The sequence below is a fragment of the Pogoniulus pusillus genome, chromosome 33 (genome assembly GCF_015220805.1).
Source record: "Pogoniulus pusillus isolate bPogPus1 chromosome 33, bPogPus1.pri, whole genome shotgun sequence".
Taxonomy (NCBI): domain Eukaryota; kingdom Metazoa; phylum Chordata; class Aves; order Piciformes; family Lybiidae; genus Pogoniulus; species Pogoniulus pusillus.
The window spans coordinates 3,372,269-3,390,749 of NC_087296.1; the positions used below are offsets into that span (position 1 = coordinate 3,372,269).

At 50.4% G+C, this 18,481-nt stretch overlaps 2 long non-coding RNA genes across 2 annotated transcripts in view; one reads left to right on the forward strand and one right to left on the reverse strand.

Moving 5' to 3' along the window:
* Positions 1 to 16,082, reverse strand: part of LOC135189667 (uncharacterized) — a 29,612-nt gene extending 13,530 nt beyond the window's left edge. Inside the window, exons 1-2 of the long non-coding RNA XR_010308211.1 lie at positions 15,898 to 16,082; positions 1,748 to 1,852 (exon numbers count right to left, since the gene is read on the reverse strand). This is a non-coding gene — a long non-coding RNA (uncharacterized LOC135189667). The remainder of the gene's footprint in view (positions 1 to 1,747; positions 1,853 to 15,897) is intronic.
* On the forward strand, positions 16,081 to 17,843 carry LOC135189668 (uncharacterized). Its single transcript, XR_010308212.1, has 2 exons — positions 16,081 to 16,193; positions 16,366 to 17,843. It is a non-coding gene; the product is annotated as an uncharacterized LOC135189668 (long non-coding RNA).
* Positions 17,844 to 18,481: the final 638 nt, after the last annotated feature.

Here is an 18,481-nt window from a genome sequence, read left to right on the forward strand (position 1 = left end):
AGAGAGCCTGGCATTGCAGCTGCCCAGCAGTGATCATGCTGTTGTTTGTAGTCTACAGCCCAAAACACCTCTGCTGCTGAGCTCCACACAGGCTGCAGCCAGGGCATGCTCCCAGCCCTCCCCCAGGAGCTGATGTCTCTGTGCTGTGCCAAGCAGCCACAGCACTGCTGATAGTGGGGTCCTGTCTGTGATATCTGTGCCAGGGCAGAGCTGCCAAGTCCGTGGGAGGTGTGGTGCAGAGGAGCCACAGCGAGATGGTGACACACAGGGGTCAGCTTTCCTTGGCTGACACAGCTGTGTGCTTTGAGAGCCAGCTCCTACTCTGAGAACCTCACAGGGCTTCCTCCCTGCCAAGGCCACCTCAGCTTGGGACCAGGAGAGAAACAAATCCAGCCTGGTGTTTATCACTAACAGGCACCTTCACACTTAGTGCCTGCATCAAGGGTTTGCTCCTCGTTGTGAGCTTCTTGGAGCTGATCAGGATAATGGCATTCAAGTCAGGAAGGAAAGAAGGAATCATTATTCACTCCAGGAGCCCTGACCCCACCATCTCCCTAGCAAACGAGGCGACGCTTTGCAGGGCTCTCACACCGATACATTCCCCACTCATCAATTATTCACCAGCCTGCTCAATAATTTAAATGCCCTGGAATGTGCACACTGCAAAACAAATGCCTTTGTTCTTTACACTTGCAAGAATGCCCTGCTGGCACCAGGCACAATTAATGACTTAATAAAGCCTTGATGGGAGAAGTGAAACATTGGATTTGACTGCTTTGATGGCAGCTGAGCTGACTTCACTCTGGGCAAGCTACCCCTGAAAGAATGAGTTAGACACATGCAGAAGCTTTGGGAAATTGGCAGCAGTGTACTCAAGAGTCTAAGCAAAAATGATACATCAAAACAAAAAGAAATGTCACTTTGCCTTAAAGAAGTAATCCAGAGAAGAAGGAAACAACTCCTCACAGGGCTTCAGCTTAACTAACTTAGCCATTTGCATACCAACTTCAGTGGTGCTGGAGCTGCACTGAATGTGGTGTGACTGAATCACAGAACGGCTCAGGTTGGAGGGGACTTCAGAGACCATCTACTCCAACCTCCCTGCCATGGGCAGGGACACCTCTCAGACTTGATTGCTCAAGGTCTCATCCATCATGGCCTTGCACATCCCAGGGAGGAGGCAGCCACAACCTCCCTGTGCAACCTATTCTAGAGCCTCACCACCCTTCTGCTGCAGAACTTCTTCCTCAGCTCCAGTCTAACCCTGCTCTGCCTCAGCTTCAAACCATTCCCCCTTGTCCTATCTCTAGACACCCTTATGAGTAGTTCCTCTGCAGCCTTCCTGTAGGATTCTTTCATGCACTGGAAGGCAGCTCTAAGGTCCCCCCAGAGCCTTCTCTCCAAACTGAACAACCCCAGCTCGCTCAGCCTATCCTCATAGCGCCTCACAGCAGAGGTGCTCCAACCCTTGCATCATCTTTCTGGTCCTTTTCTGGACTCACTCCAACAGTTCTGTGTCCTAAGATGATGCTACTCCAACCTGGCAGTGTCTGTGACACATGCAAGAACACAGCCAGCCAGGGCTCACTTCCAAGAGAGACACAGCCTTTGTGGAGGGCCCCTTCAGTCCCCTCTTTTCTCCTCTCCACAGCTGGAGTAAAAAAGTGTACAAGTGGTATCAGTGCACAGCACTTCACTGCCTCTAGACAGGCATCCAGGCAACCTTGCTGCCACTCTAACAACTCACCTGGACAGAGAGTGGCTTGTGCTGGCTGACAGGACCTCTGTGACCACTGCATCGAGATGACTGCAGGTCAGAGTTTCAATGTGATTGAAGAAATAAACATTGCTCCTGGAAAACATAAAGAAGAGAAATCATTTTCCTGGGAAAAGGTAATTTTTTTTCCCTGGAAAACAAACTGAATCAGTTTGCCCTCATGAGTGACATTCAGCTCCTTTTTATTTTCATCTTTTGGAGGGGGGGAGTTTGCAAATGGATTCTTCCCCCCCCCCCCCCCAAAAAAAAAAGGGCACTGTAACAGGTCTGCAAGGCTGCAGAACAGCACTGAAATCTCACAGAGGATAGATCAGCTCTTGCTCAGTAAATCCCCCTCGCCCTCACTTCATCCTGGACAAGCTTACTAATGGAGCAGGGGGTGACCATCCCAACCTCACCAAGAGCATTTCAGGGTAGAGTGCTGCAGCAGAACATCAACAAGCACCCAAAGTGTTTACAGACAAGCTGAGCTGCACAGTTCCAGGAACCTTGATCAAGGAAAGAACTCTGCTTCACTGAAAGAGCAGCAGTGCAGCTTGTTCTCTGGCCCAGGTAATGACAGAAATAGAGGTATAAACAGGAGCTCGTTCCATCATCAGTGCTTTCAATGAAGAACTCCAGGCATGTGGAACAAAAAGGGACAGGAGCAGCCTGAGGAGCTACATGGAAACCTGATAGCCTGTGGCTTGCATCCTAAAGCTAAGCAGTGTGGACTCTTTGGTGACTAACAAGGGTTGAACCTGTGCTGCAGCCTCCATCAGACCTGGGCTGGCTCCTCGTTGCCTCACAGCATCTCTTCTGACAAAGTCAGCAGCAGCCTGACACCTCCTGCCTTTCTGTCAGGCAAGAGTGGAGTTGGTTGTCCTGGGGCAAGAGGAGCAAAGGGCTGATGGACAGGAGGAGTCTGGTTCCTGGCTTCTGAATTCCTCTGTGAACTCCTTTTCACTACACAAGCAAATCAACCCTTAGGCTGCAGCCTCCTTCCATGTGTGTGCTGTTGCCATGCAGAGAAGACAAAAGCACTCTGGCAAACAAGGCTCTCAGCGAGCTCTCTCCTTGTTGTCTGATGCGGGTGAGGAACGCGAGGAAATGCCATGGGGAGAAGAAATCGACCTGCAAAGGATGCTCTATCACCACCTATCTATCCCTCTGAGCTATACACCTGACCTGCCAGCACATCTCAGGGCCTGGGAAAGAGACAGAGGGGGACAGTTCCCCTGCAGCTGCTGTACGAGCTCATTTTCAGGTGTGCTGGTTTCCCACCAGGGCTACGTGGCAGCAGCACCTTTCCCACCCTGCCCACCCAAAGAGCTGCAGGCTGCAATGCACCCTGAGGGCTTCCTGGTGCTCATGGTACCACCAGACACTTCTTGCAAGTCCTGCTTCTTTGTGTCACAGAGGCTGGAGGGGACCTCTGGAGATCACTGAGTCACACCTGCCAAGGCAGGTTCACCTCCCTTGTCCTGCTGGCCACACTGCTCCTGAGCCAGCCCAGGATGCCATTGGCTCTGCTGCCCACCTGGGCACTGCTGCCTCAGCTTCAGACCAGATTCAGATCAGTTCCATCAGGCTGCAGAAGACCACAGCATTACCAGAACTGCCCATACGCTGCCCTAGAGACACAGGAAGCTCTCAAGGGATGCTAGTGGCAATTTATAGTCACATAGCCAAAGGGGAAAGGCTTGAGAGGAGTTTTTAAGCACTGTCAATATCCTCCTGCTCAGACAAGCATTCAGTCAGCTGGAAGTCAAGACAGCAAAACTGAATTTCACCAAAGTCCTTCTCTGCTGGCAATCTGGTGTGAAATGGCAGCAACAGCAAAAGGAGGAGGCTACATCTTTAACCCCCCCTCATTAACACAGCCACAGAAATTAATTGGATTTCAGAAACTACTTTTTTCTCTGAAGGTCTGATATTTTCAGTCATAACATTCATCACAAATCAACCCCTCTCTGGTTCCTAGCAAGCAAGCCGACACAGTCTCTTTAGTGAGGACCACGCCAAGGTGCTTGTGGCTGCTGGGGCAGCACTGCCACAGCCTGGAACTGGCTGCACGGGTGGCCCTCAGCCTGCAAACCCCCTGCGGGTGGTTACACAAGCAGCGACTGGCAAAGCAACTCCACATCTGCCATGCAGCAAGCCACGGGCCTGATATCTCTGCAGGGTTTGGCACCCCAGAAGGCTTTAGAGGAGCTAAGTGAACCAAAACACAAGCAGGGAAAGTGAGCTACTGGACATGGGCTTCTTACTTTGCAAGAGAGCTTGCCTAGGAAAAGGTTTTTTGAAGAGGAAGGCAGATTTGTGTTGAGAGAAAGTTGGACTGCAAACACTGCCTTTAGGAGGAGCATCTGCTCGATGGTTTGGGGGTTTGGGTTGCTTTTTTTTCTTAGCATATGGTCCTCACCATCTCAAAAAAAAAAAGACTTGTAGAACTTCTCCGAGTGTGTGAAATTCCAAAGTTCAACCTCTTGAAGATAATGATCAAAACCAGAAGGGTTGCAGTTTGGTTTCCTGTTAATTGCTTTCAGATTGTTATCAAAATCAGAAAAGTTCAATTTTTGTTTCCTGTTGATTGCTTTCAGAAATATATATATATTCCCCCCTCCAAGGATTTGTATTTTGTTTTATTCTTATCAACTTTGCAGCAAAGAAAAGGTTTAGGAACCCCTGAAGCTTCTCACAAGAGGGACAGTCCTGGGCTGGCTCAGGAGCAGTGTGGGCAGCAGCACAAGGGAGGTTCTTGTGCCCCTGTGCTCAGCACTGCTTAGGACACACCTTGAGTGCTGTGTCCAGTTCTGGGCTCCTCCATTCAAGAGAGATGTTGAGGTGCTGGAAGGTGCCCAGAGAAGGGCAGCAAGGCTGGGGAGGGGCCTGGAGCACAGCCCTGTGAGGAGAGGCTGAGGGAGCTGGGGGTGTGCAGCCTGCAGCAGAGGAGGCTCAGGGCAGAGCTCATTGCTGTCTGCAGCTACCTGAAGGGAGGCTGTAGCCAGGTGGGGTTGGGCTCTTCTGCCAGGCAAGCAGCAACAGAAGAAGGGGACACAGTCTCAAGCTGTGGCAGGGGAGGTCTAGGCTGGATGTGAGGAGGAAGTTGTTGTCAGAGAGAGTGATTGGCATTGGAATGGGCTGCCCAGGGAGGTGGTGGAGTCACTGTCCCTGGAGGTGTTGAAGCCAAGCCTGGCTGGGGCACTTAGTGCCATGGTCTGGTTGATTTGCTGTGGCTGGGTGCTAGGTTGGGCTGGATGAGCTTGGAGGTCTCTTCCAACCTGGTTGATTCTATGATTTCAAACCCATCTCCTGCCTACATCTTGTCATTACCAGCAGTACAGCCTTTAGCATAGGCACAGGGAGAGATGAAAGCTTGAGAAGGATGTTAGATATTCATGGCCTCAGCCTCCTTCTTAAGTGATGACAGCTGCACTTTGTGCAACAAGGCTTTGTTTGGACCCAGCTGGATGTGCAGATAACACCATATCTACATTAGAATGGAATCCCAGAACCGTTTCAGCTGGAAAACACCTTTAGGATCAGCCATGGTCTTGCAGCCAATCTTCTGTCTCCCACTGAAAAGGAAAGCAAGTAACAGCCTAAAGCAAGAGGAATTTCTGTGCTCAGCGAAGGCAGCGAGAGCTGTGCCTTTTGGTGGTAACACCACAAAAGACTGCTCAGATTTGTGGCCTTTCTGTCTAGGAAGAGGCTGGGAGGGGCAGGAGGCAGGCAGGGCATGGGCTGAGTGCCCAGGCAGGCAGGAGAGCAGGAGGCCAGGTTATCGCTCCCAGGTGAACAAAGCCTTCCTACCCCACACGAAGAAAATCAACTCAGGAGGGGAGGCAGGGTGAGGCAGAGCACGCTGAGTAAAAGCCAATCAATCCAACAGGCACAAAGAGCCAAACAAGACACTGTGTTCATCCAGGATTCGTCTTTCAGCCTACCAACCCTTCAAGAGAATCTGCAACAGCAGCAGCTACTTCATCTGCAGTACACTGATAGGAGGTGCTCCAAAAAGCTCCAAGCTATCTGACAAAACCCAGGGCTCTTTTCTGCTAGTGATGCTCTGGATGCACTGGAACAGGCTGCCTAGGGTAGTGGTGGAGTCACCATCCCTGGAGGTGTCCAAAAACCACGTGGACATGTTCCACCTGAAATGCTTCTATGGTTCTATAGATCTTCAAGGCTTCCTAGCACCACATAGAATCACAGAATCAAGCTCACCCAGTCCAACCTAGCACCCAGCCCCAGACAATCAACCAGACCATGGCACTAAGTGCCCCAGCCAGGCTTGGCTTCAACACCTCCAAGGACAGCCACTCCACCACCTCCCTGGGCAGCCCATTCCAATGCCAATCACTCTCTCTGACAACAACTTCCTCATCACATCCAGCCTAGACCTGCCCTGGCACAACTTGAGACTGTGTCCCCTTCTTCTGTTGCTGCTTGCCTGGCAGAAGAAACCAACCCTACCTGGCTACAGCCTCCCTGCAGGTAGCTGTAGCCAGCAATGAGCTCTGCCCTGAGCCTCCTCTGCTGCAGGCTGCACACCCCCAGCTCCCTCAGCCTCTCCTCACAGGGCTGTGCTCCAGGCCCCTCCCCAGCCTTGCTGCCCTTCTCTGGGCACCTTCCAGCTCCTCAACATCTCTCTGGAATTGAGGGGCCCAGAACTGGACACAGTACATCTAACTACATCTTCATGGGTAGAACCTACACTTCACTAACGTCATGGAAAGAGCTTTCTGGTGGAGTAGCTCAGTCCTTTGGTGTTTGCAGGCTGTTTGAAATGGCTTGAAGGGGAAGAGCAAAATTATCTGTGTGCTTTATAAAATGCAACTATTCCAGAGCTGGGAGCAATAGCTGCTGTCCTCATGAGATCATTCCTGCTCACAAACATCCTAAATCACAGAGTCATGCAATGTCAGAGGCTGTAAGGGACCTCTGAAGATCATCCAGTCCAGACCCCTGCCAGAGCAGGAGAACCTAGACCAGATCACACAGGAACACTTCCATGCAGGGTTTGAATATCTCCAGAGAGGGAGACTCCACAACTCCCCTGGGCAGCCTGTTCCAGGGCTCTGTCACCCTCACAGGGGAAAAAAATCCTCCTCATGTTTAAGTGAAGCTTTCTACGTCTCAGCTTCCACCCAGTGCCCCTTGGCCTGTCACTGGGCATCACCCAGCAGAGCCTGGGATCACTCCAGCCTCCTGGCACTCACCCTGCACGTATTTATAACCACTGATGAGGTCACCTCTCAGGCTCCTCTTCCCCAAGCTAAAGAGCCCCAGCTCCCTCAGACTCTCCTTGTAACAGAGATGTTCCATTCCCTTCATCATCTTTGTGACTGTGCTGGACTCCCTCAAGCAGTTTAAAAGGTGGGAAGCTGCCCCTTGACATACCATTTTTATCTAAACCCCATAACCACAGCTGACCTGTATCAGAGCCTGTGGGCACCTCTTGCAGTGCCATGCCTATCATGCAGCCACTCTGCATACCAACTCCAGCCTTCAGAAGTCTCAAAAGTCTCTCACATTTCTGTCTAGCCTGATGCCACTTTGACTGCCATGCTAATGTAAAGGGCTATTACTGTACCTGGAGATTTGGGGGAGGGGGTGCCTATGAGAGAGTGAGGGTGCCTGTGAGAGAGTGAGGGTGCCTGTGAGAGAGTGATTGGCATTGGAATGGGCTGCCCAGGTTGGTGGTGGAGTTGTGGTTCCTGGAGGTGTTGAAGCCAAGCCTGGATGAGGCACTTAGTGCCATGGTCTGGTTGATTGTTTAGGGCTGGGTGCTAGGCTGGACTGGATGAGCTTGGAGCTCTCTTCCAACCTGGCTGATTCCATGATTCTATCAAAGCCATATTGGCTCTCTGCCCTCTTTTAGTCCCATTCTGTTAATTATTGCTTAAATGGAGAAGTGGAAAAGAACAAAATAACCTTTGCCAGCACTCAGCTCCCTGGGAAGGGAAGGAAGATGATTTGCAGGCACACAAACACACCAAGCAGGCAGCTCTGCCTTGCTGCTCTTGCCATTTCCACAACATTTGATCATCTGGTTGCTAAGCACACTGCCACGATGCCACTTGACATTTACATTTTATTTGCAGTTTATTGCTAAAGGTAGGAAATGAGGCACTCTCCTGCTCTCTTAAATTATATTCATCTTGCTAATAATACTGCTAAAAGCCTCATTCCATTTAATTTAATGTACTTAGAACGCCCAATAAACACTCAGGCACTGCCAAGCACATCTATTGTCTCTCCTGCCTGAAGAAGGCAGAAGCTGTTGAGAGAATTTCTCCATCAGAGAGGAGGGTTGGTGAGGAAACCCCAGTCTAGGTGGAAACTCCCTGGAGCCTTCTAGAAGACTTAATCACAGAATCACAGAATTTCTTAGATGGGAAAAGACCTCCAAGACCGTTGAGTCCAATCATTAGTTTCACACTGACAAGTCCTTGAGTAACCCAAATCCCTCAGCACAACATCTAACCTCCAGCAACCCAAATCCACAAGAGCCTCGAGCAGCAGCATCCAAAACTCAGCTCCTGTAAGCTAAAAGAACCATTAGGACATGGTGCAGGTGGGGAAGGCAAAGCAGAGGTCACCACATGTCTCCTCTGCCAGTGGTCTGCAGTGCAGCAAAGAGCAGAAGCAACTCAGTTTACCAAGCCAGTGGAAGATGAGAATAAATTTTGCCCAAATCATAACTTCTGACAGATTTTTACTCACTGTTACCTGCAGTTTGAATCACTTCATAGCTGAGACCTTCTGTGACACAGGCAGCCACACAAAGTGAGAGCCTTTTCCAATGGGTAGGGTGACTAGCTCAGGCTCAGGCGTTCAGAGGCTGCCTAAGTAGGTGTCCCAGCCATCAGGGTCAATCCAGGGAAGTGCTGAGTATCTCCAACACCTGCTGTTTGTCATGGCAGCTGTGACTCCCCAGCCACTACTAACACGAAGGAAAACACTCTACTCTGATAAACACCTCAGAAATTAAGTTGGGACCTTATTTCCCCAGGCAGGTGGTGGGAATATATCTCCTGCCCTGGGAAACCTTCCCTGTAATGGACAGCTGTGGAATACACACCTGCCCAGCCTCAGGGGAGCATGGAGGCTCTAGCTCTTCCCCATGCTGGAATGAGAAGCAGGCAGCATGAGCAGCCCAAGAATGGTGGAGACTCCTCAAGCTCACCACCTGCCTAGCAGAGGCAACCAGGCAGCAAGGATGGTGCAGGAGGCAGTTGTGGTGCAGCTCCTGCCTCCTTTCAAACACAGCTGGAGGAGCAGGATCGTTCTGAGGGGTACTGAGCTTGCCTGTCCTCTTCCACTTTGGTCACTCTACACTGCTTTACCCAAGCCAGCATGCACCATCCCAGCCTCCCCTTTCTATCTCTTATGAGGACAGGCTACAGAGTAGCTGAGTCTAGTCTGGGTGATTTTCTTAAGTGTGGGGGGTAGGTAACACCCAAAGCATCACAGGGCTCTTCAGCCTGGAGAGCAGAAGGCTTCAAGGAGACCTTATAGTGACTTTCCAGCATCTGAGGGGGCCTACAGGAAGGCTGGGGAGGGACAATTGACAAGGTCTTGTAATGACAGGACAGGGGGTAATGGGTTTAAACTGGCAGAGGGGAGATTCAAACTAGATGTTAGGAAAGGGTTCTTTGCAGTGAGGGTGGTGAGACACTGGCACAGGTTGCCCAGGGAGGTTGTGGAGCACAGAAGCACCCAATGTGATCAAAGATCACATTGGGTGCTTCTGTGCTCCACAACCTCCCTGAAGGTGTTGAGAGGGGGCTGGAACTGGATGATCCTTGAGGTGCCTTCTCTTTGAAGCACCTGCAGGGAGACTGGAAGTAGATGATCCTTGAGGTCCTTTGCAATCTGAGCCATTCTATGATTCCATCTCTCCCACAGATCCTCCCAGTCCTGCACACCTCAAGTGCCCAAACACACCCTGGGCTTGTCCTTGTCCCCTCTGCCCTGACAGCCTCTGGGTCAGAAACCTCTGACTCCTGTGCTGTTTCCAGAGGCAAGCACCAGCCTAGGTGCACCTGGGCAGGCAGAGAAGGCTTGGGGGCAGAATCCCAGCACAGTGGGAATGGACCTCTGGAGATCACCTAGTCCAACCCCCCTGCCAGAGCAGGAACACCCAGAGTCAACCACACAGGAATGCATCCAGGTGTGTTTGGAACCTCTCCAAAGAAGGAGATTCCACAACCTCTCTGGGCAGGCAGTTCCAGTGCTCTGCCACCCTCACAGTGAAGAAGTTTTCTCTTATGTCTACAGCAGCTCTTTTTCTTGCAGGGAAACAAGTTACCACCTGCCAGCTGCTCCTTCGGGACACAGCCAGCAGCCCACACACAGGCTCCTCTCTTCTGCACAGGCAAATAGCTCACCCATGCTGATGAGCCACAGTTTAGACACATGAAAAGGGAGGGTATCTAGCACCTGCCTGAAGAAAGGGAAGAATAAATCATCAGGGAAGAAAGCAAAGCTTCACTGGAGCCAGGAAGCAAGTTTAATTCCAGGTATACTCGCTCCTGAAGAAAAAGGGCTCTAGTTAAAAACCTCGCCGTGGAAATGCGCTGTCAGCTGGAGGGAGGAGACAGCCCCTGCGTGTTCAGAGCTCTCTCACCAGCCTCCAGCCTCCCCTCACTACATCTCAAAATAATCAGTGGTAGAAGTTTGGGGCTGGGAGCAAAGCTGCAACACACAAAAAAGATCCACAGGCAACTGGAAAGTGGTAACAGCTTTGCAACCTCTTTCACCCAGTAGTTGCCCATGGGCAGCTTGGTAAAGTGATGTTTATCATAGAATCAGCCAGGTTGGAAGAGACCTCCAAGCTCAGCCAGTCCAACCTAGCACCCAGCCACAGCCAATCAACCAGACCATGGCACTAAGTGCCCCAGCCAGGCTTGGCCTCAACACCTCCAGGCATGGTGACTCCAGCACCTCCCTGGGCAGCCCATTCCAATGCCAATCACTCTCTCTGCCAACAACTTCCTCCTCACATCCAGCCTAGACCTCCCCTGGCACAGCTTGAGACTGTGTCCCCTTGTTCTGTTGCTGGTTGTCTGGGAGAAGAGCCCAACCACACCTGGCTCATTCTATGAGTCTATGAAGATCAACCTACTCCATCAGATGGTCTCTTCCTCAGGCAGCCACCCCCCTTAATTAAAAGTTCATGCTCTAGATGCTCTCACTGGGCACACTTCAAGTTGTCTATGAGTTGCTGTTCCCTTCCCTTCCTTCCCTCTCCCTCCATCTGAACTCCAGTCTTCCCTCCAGCATCATCTCCCTGGTCCTCTGTTCTTCCTTTCCAAGGCAAGCAGAAGGCTGAATTGCATCACTAAGTAAATCTTTTCAGAGACTCTCTCCAAGGCAGCACACATGGCAGAACTACTGCCCACAGCAGTACCTTTGACTGCTCTTGGTCACTGTCCCCCTGTAGCCAGCACAGCCTTCTCAACCTCTAACCTTAAAAAAACCACAGAGAGGGCAGAAACCTCATCAGACTCAGCCAGACTTCCCCTGCCTTTCTCACAAGTGATGCAGCACAAAAAAAACAAATAACAGAGTGGCTCATTTATCTGAGTGTGCATCAAGTTACAGAAACCTAATAAGAAACCCTGTCCTAGGCTTCCCTGATCGCTGACACACGAGCCAGATGCAGCAAGATGGAGGTGTTACCTTCTCTCCCTGCAGCCTAAAGGATGGTGCCCCCTTTGGAGGCATTTTTGTAACCATCTTCTATGTGAAATCTTGTTCAAAGTGGGCTTCCAGGTGACAAGAACATTGCCAGTGCAAACAGGGGTGGTTTTGAGATGTAGAACAAGAAGAAATGAGCTCTTGTATAGAATCATGGAATCATTTTGATGATTGTTGAGTCCAACTATTCTCTAACTCTGCCATGTCTGGTGCTAAACCATGGCCCTCAGCAACCACATCTCTGCCTCTTTGAAACACCTGCAGAGGGCTTGGAACTAAATGATCTTTAAGGTCCTTTCCAATCCAAACCATTGTATGATATCTCTCAGGAGGGCCTCAATACCTTGCTTCAAAGACACTTTCTTTGGTGCTCTGCTAACAAGTTCCTCCTTTAATTCTCCTCAACAGCTCAGCCCTACCACTCAGTCCTGATGCAACTAATACAACATGCCATACTTCCATCATTTGTTTGGGCTCTCTTCCTATTTTTTTGCCCTAAAAAAATAATTCAAGTAGAAAATGGGCCCTGACAGTAGAATTAAATTGTAAGTTTGAGCAATATGCACTTCCCTCATGTTTTGCCCATTTGCTTTACTGAACAGTGCTTTGCATGGACATCTGTTTCTGTAGGGGACTGATGGTCTGTTCGTTTTAGGCACACTCTTACTCTCTTTGCAGCTCTCAGGCTGTCATATTCCCTGTCTCAAGCCACCTTATTCCCTATCTCCCTTATCAATTCTCCAGCCTGGTAGATAAGCAGTAAAAATCTTGCTGCAAGTAGACATTGCCTCCATCAGAGATCCTCCTCCTCCAGACCTGGGGGAGTGGGACACCAAAGCACACCAAACCAAGACAAGACCCAACAAGCCAACCCCCAGATTTTTGTGTATCTACATAAATCTAGAGCTCCACTCTTTCTTTTCAAATTGCATTTTCAGTCCTTAATCAAATCAGCAGAGGAAATGGACTCTCCTCCTCCTCTGGGCAGCTGAAATGGAAGAGGTGAATGTCTGCTCTCTCTCAGCAGCGCTTAAAGAGATTCCAGGAAGAGCCATTGCACAACAGCAGAAGGCATTTTTTGTTGTTGTTCTCCAGCTGCTGACTGTTTTCCAGACTTTTTGATTAAATCAGGCAGGCATAACAGGTCTGTACCATGGCACTGGGACTGCTGCAAGTTTCCTCTGGCTTTGCAGCAGGCTGTTGACTCAGGCCGTGAGAGAGGCAGCAACAACATTTCAGTTACTCGAGAGGTATTTCTGACGTGGACATTGCAAAACAGCAGTGGCAGATTGGGGATAAAACAGTTCTGAAGTGATGCTGCCAATGCCTTGCTCCTTGCAGAGAGACTGAGCAAAAGGTTGGAGCCATTTCTATGGAGCAGTAAACAGGATTTTCTCCCCTGTGAAGGGAGTCCCACCAGCTCCTTGCAATACCTGTGGTGTCTCAGGTGGTTCACAGAGCCTCCTTTAATCTCCTGCTGCACACTATGGTTACACTGGCAACCAGGAAAACAGCAAATTGTTTGGAGACTAATTCAGTGACAAAGAAAATGCTGTGTAAGGATGGCAAACAGAGAATTCATGCCATGGTTACTGATGGCTACAATAAGGCTTTTCTGCACACAACCATGTCTTCAAATTATCCAGACACACACACACCCACCCACCCCAGGTGCTATTCCCTCCTTTGTCATCTCAAAATGCTGCCATGAAAAATGAAGTTTGCTCAGTCAGGCCTTATGCATGGAGCATAAACAGACCCTGCTGAACTGAGGTGTGAAGCCTGGCACTGAATCAGACTGTTGCCCAGAGCCTGGTAGGGAGCAGAGCTGGAGCTAACTCTATTTCACCCCAAAAAATCTTCCATTTCCTTCAGTGACTTTTCAGCTGGATTCCAGAGTCTTTGATTCTCCCTGAGACGTTCAGCAACTCATGGAGCATGCTCCACCATCCCTTTGAAGAGGGCACTGGTTGAAAACAAACGTCCCAAGAAAAAACATCTCTGTGCTTTGAGCGCTGGTGGGAGCCTGAAGAAGTCCTCCAGGACTGGAGGTAGCTGCGGTGGGAGCAGCCCAGGAAGCCAAAAGTTCCCCCACAAGTATGTTCAACAAGCAACTACCTCCTGTTTTCTCAGTCATAGAAAACCCTGTTCTAGGCATTCAAGACAACTGCCTCACATTTTCTTGATACTCAGATTTCATCCACTCTCTTCCTTATTGTTTAGCTTGCATCACCCTTTCCAGTTTTACTACTTCTCTTCATCCTCAGTGATTCAAATTTTGACTCTACTTTCTTAAAGCCAAACACTCAGAAACAGGCACGATGCACTTTCCTTCCTCACCTAAAATGAGTGATTATTTTCTAGGGCCAACACCAAACTTTCAGACAGAAAGAAGTCAGCAAGGCACAGGAGAGCTTCTCAGAGCAGATCACTCCCAAGCAGGTAGGTGAAAACATTTGCATCACCATCCTGCCCTGAAAGGCTTTCATCTGCCCATTCCCAAGGCACTATTTGCATAAAGAGCAACCTATAGGAGAGCTGCCCAAATAATCTCACCTCTGCATCAGAAATGCAAGTCGATTTGGTTTCTTCTCTCAGATGAGCAAGGCACCTTCATGTGCTCAAACCATTTTCAAGTGGGAGGTAGCCCAATAAAACATTTAAAGGTATTTGAACAGGACAAGAGCCTGCTAGAATTCTAACTGCTGGCCACAGAGCAAAAGGTCTCCAGAGAGGCAAAAGGTCTCCAGAGAGGCAAAAGGTCTCCAGAGAGGCAAAAGGTCTCCAGAGAGGCAAAAGGTCTCCAGAGAGGCAAAAGGTCTCCAGAGAGGCAAAAGGTCTCCAGAGAGGCAAAAGGTCTCCAGAGAGGCAAAAGGTCTCCAGAGAGGCAAAATGCACAGGGCAGAATTTCTGGTCAGCTTCTTTTAGGCAGTGCCTGTATCAGGGGGACCTGGACACACTGCTTAAGATAATAGACTTCAAAAGAACAACCAAAGAAAGCTCCCACCAAAGGTCATCAGGGGACACAAATAAACCATTCCACATAAAAAGAAATGTTGCTGCATGTTTACTTCTTGCTCTTTGGTTTTTCAAACTCTTCCTCCTCCTTAACTGTTTCTTTGGCCACCTCTACCCATCAGCCTCCCACTTGCTTTTTTTCTTGGGCAGCGCAGTGAATCCCTCCTGCATTTCCTTCATTGCAACAAAGATCAGAATCTGGCCCCAACTGAAAGATACTCTCTGTGGTTAGGAGGGGGGAAAGAATTTGTAACACCCTGGCAGGAGCTGTGCTCGCTGGCACTAACGGCATGCAGCAATGCAAATAAGGGGCAGGACAAAACTCGCAGGGGAAATACCCCTTTGGACATCTTCTAACAGTCGAGCACCTGTCTCAGCACCCTTGGTGTAGCCTTGGTTACATCTATATAGGACGAACAAGAGTATTCTTCTCTCTGTCTCCTGCCCCATGCCTCGGATACAAGTTTTGAAGGGACTGCAGCCATCAAAGAAAACATTTGTGGGGCCAAACTTAGTGCAGCACCAAACACTTGCTCACATTCTCCACGATGTACGTATTGACATCACTCCCTGCAGTGCAGACCTTGAGCTGCATGAGCAATCCACAGCTGCGATGGTATTCTTCTCAGATCAGACTTACAGGGGGTGTGAACAAGAGAGCTGGGTCTTTGGCCCCCCCTTTGGTATGCACAAATGTCCAGATTGGTGGCTTTGTATCACAGTATCACCGAGGTTGGAAGAGACCTCACAGATCATCAAGTCCAACCCTTTACCACAGAGCTCAAGGCTAGACCATGGCACCAAGTGCCACGTCCACTTCACGTTGTGAAGTGCTTCAAGCCATTTCAGCTGAATAAACGTGCAGCCAGGATCAGCTCTGTGTACCCCAGGCCATACCTCAGCTGGCTGAACTGTACTTCACTCTGAGCTGCAAAACTGGGGGCAGGCAGGAATTGCCTGCAATGGCACATGAGCACCATGGGCCTTTATTAACAGCAGTACTGCATTTCTCCTAACCCTCCTCCTGCGACAGCCCAGCACTGCTCTTGGCACAGTAACCTGTGCGCACTCGCTTAAGCGCAGCTCTATCCCCCGCCCTCCCCCTCAGCCAACCACTCCTGGGGTACGCGGGGAGCGTTAACGCTGTCTGCTTCCTCCTCAGACCAAGCCAAACACTGCCCTGGGCCTCCCGCACGTTTTCCTGCACAATTTCTTTCCAAGGAGTTTTTCGGTTCTGGGTTGTTTGTTTTTTTCTCCCTCTCCCTTTTGCAGCCTCAGGGATAGGCGCAGCTCTGGGCCGGGCATTGCAGCAACCCTGCCTGCCCACCTGGCAGCCTCCCCCACGGCACCGTCCCACCGGGCTGCCCTCCTCCCCGCCACCGGGCTGCCCTCCTCCCCACCACCGGGCTTACCTCCTCCCCAGCACAGCGAACAAGAGCCCGAGGGTGTCCTCACCGGGCGCCGGCCGTGTTCCGAGCCGCGGCTCCGGGGCCGCAGCGCAGCGCTCCCGGCTCCCGCCGCACGCAGCTTCGGCTCGCCGCAGCCCCGGGGTCTCCCCGCGCGCAGTGACCAGAACTTTCCTGGCTGCTGCTGCTGCTGCTGCTGCTGCTGCCCGGTGCGGATTGGGCTGCTCCTGACACAGGTGTTTTGCACGTGTCCGAAAGCACAGGCCTCGGTTTGGCGCTCGTTAGAGCATCACATTCATTAGGTAAGCTCCAACACCTGTGCCAAAGCAAGGCAAGCACAGGAGGAGAAGCAATAGCCGGGGGTCCTCGTGAGTATTCCTACCCCCCTAGGTACATCCAGGTGCGAGGAGGGGTGATTTTAAACATGCTTCCTTACTTGGTGGTGTTTCTCACTGGAGATAAACTTCCTTGCAGGCAGACCTGGGGGTGCAGCTTCAGCCTGCCAGCTGCACCCCAGAGCAGACACACAGCAGAGTGCTCCAGCCAGACCTCTGCTCCTGGTGACATCCCACTCCTAGGGCACTTCAGCTGAGGACAGGCTCCTCTGTGCAGCCCTGTGTGTTCATACAGGCTGCCCCAAACCCAGTGTCTCTGGCCACAGCAGGCATTTCTTTGCTCCTTGCCTTCACTTTCTAGTGAAATGCTTTTTCTCTCTCTCATTTTCCTGCTCTCTTTGTCTCTCCCACCTGCTGTTTGCTCACCCAGGAGAGCTGTGTGCACACGGATAAACAATACCCTGGGAGATCCCACCAAAGCCCCGTGCTCTCAGCTCCTCTGTGAGCAGCTCAAATCCATGGCTCACACACCGAACGAGTCTTCTTTAGTTTTTAACTCCCCTTTTCCAGATCTGCCTAGCTCTGTGTTTGGTGCATTCAATCATAGCAGAAGGGCAGCCATTTCACTCACCAGTCCCGGGCAGTTTAACCCAACCCATAATACCAGCATTGTAGTCAGCTTGCTGAGAGCTGGAAAAATTAGACATACCTGTTTGTAATGAGTGCTGATAATGACAGGACCCACAAACAACAAAGCAGTCTGCTAGATCCAATCACTGCCTCCGTTTGAAGACATTAACATTGGTAATTGCATACTGTGGAAGCTCAGAGTCACTAAATGAGATTGCCTCCTCCATGCTCATCACAAAAGACAGGACCAGAGCAGAGAAACTTACGTGCTAAGAGGAGGAAGAAGATGACATCTCTTCTACAGATGAGGAATGAGAATGCAGAAACAATAAAGAGCATGAAGGGCAGAGCTGGAAAGCCAAAGCAGCTTTGCTATTAAATCATCTTCCCAAGACAAACTCTGGGGCAAAACTGAAAGATGTTGTGAGCATGTAGGGGGTCCACAAATTCCATCTCTGGGTGTAATTCCTTCTGAAGAGCAGTTTCTGATCCCCTAGTTTGTGACATGTGAATCTCCAAGGACAGCTGAGCTTTTCCACCTGTCTGGACATGGGATGACAGTCAAACATTTTTAGCCTCTCTGGGGGAGGATGCACCAGAGACTGTGGCGTTCACATGCAGGTGCTCCAGTTGTGCCTGTGACTCCTCCAGTAACTTCTTCCTGGGGTCCTCATTTTCTCTCATCAGCTCCTGAGGATGTGGTTCACTGAGAGATGCTTTTCAATCCAAGTTACTGGACCAGGCAGAACAAAGCCACCACTTTCCAAACCTTCCCAAACAAGCCTCTTTTTTCCTTCTTTCCCCTAGCACCGAGCAGGTGTTATGGCTGCAGTAGGGCAGGATGTGAGCATTCTCCCACCCAGCATTTCATTTTACTTTCAGCCCCATTTCCCAAAAGCTTAGACTTCCTTCACCCCACTTACCTGCACAAAATGGAGCTAACAGAACCCACACAAGTGCAGATAATTTTCCCAACAGACTCAGCTCTCCACACCCAGCACCTGCAGCAGGGTGAGGCATCGCTCGCACTGCAGATCAGTCACCTGCAATCAGGATGCCACATCAATATATTTACAAAGCAGCAGCATTTGAAAAGCTGGAGAACAGTTGGAGAATGTGGAAACAGAGCTGTAAGACAGACCTAGCTCCAGTGCTCACTGTATAATCTGCCGTGTCAGGAATCCCACCTGCTTTAGCTGCCTCAGCAGGACACTGGGCAGTCCCTGTGCCACTGCAGAAATGCCCAGCACAGCCTCTGCAGGTGTGTAGGGAGGTTTGCTAGGTGCAAATCTGCTTCTTTCTGCTGTGATCAGGGAGAACATGAAAGGAGGTTGCAGCAAGGTGAGGGTTGGTCTCTTCTCTCAAGGAATTAGCAATAAAACGAGAGGAAATGGCCTCAAGTTGTGGCAGGGGAGGTTTGGGTTGGATATTAGAAAAATTGCTGTGAGAGTGGTCAGCCACTGGAACAGGCTGCCCAGGGAGGTGATGGAGTCACCATCCCTGGGGGTATTCAATAAATGCACAGACATGGCACTTTAGGTCATGGTTTAGTGGTCGTGGTGGTCCTGGGCTGATGGTTGGACCTCATGATCTCAGAGTTCTTTTTCAGCAGGTGTTTCCATCCC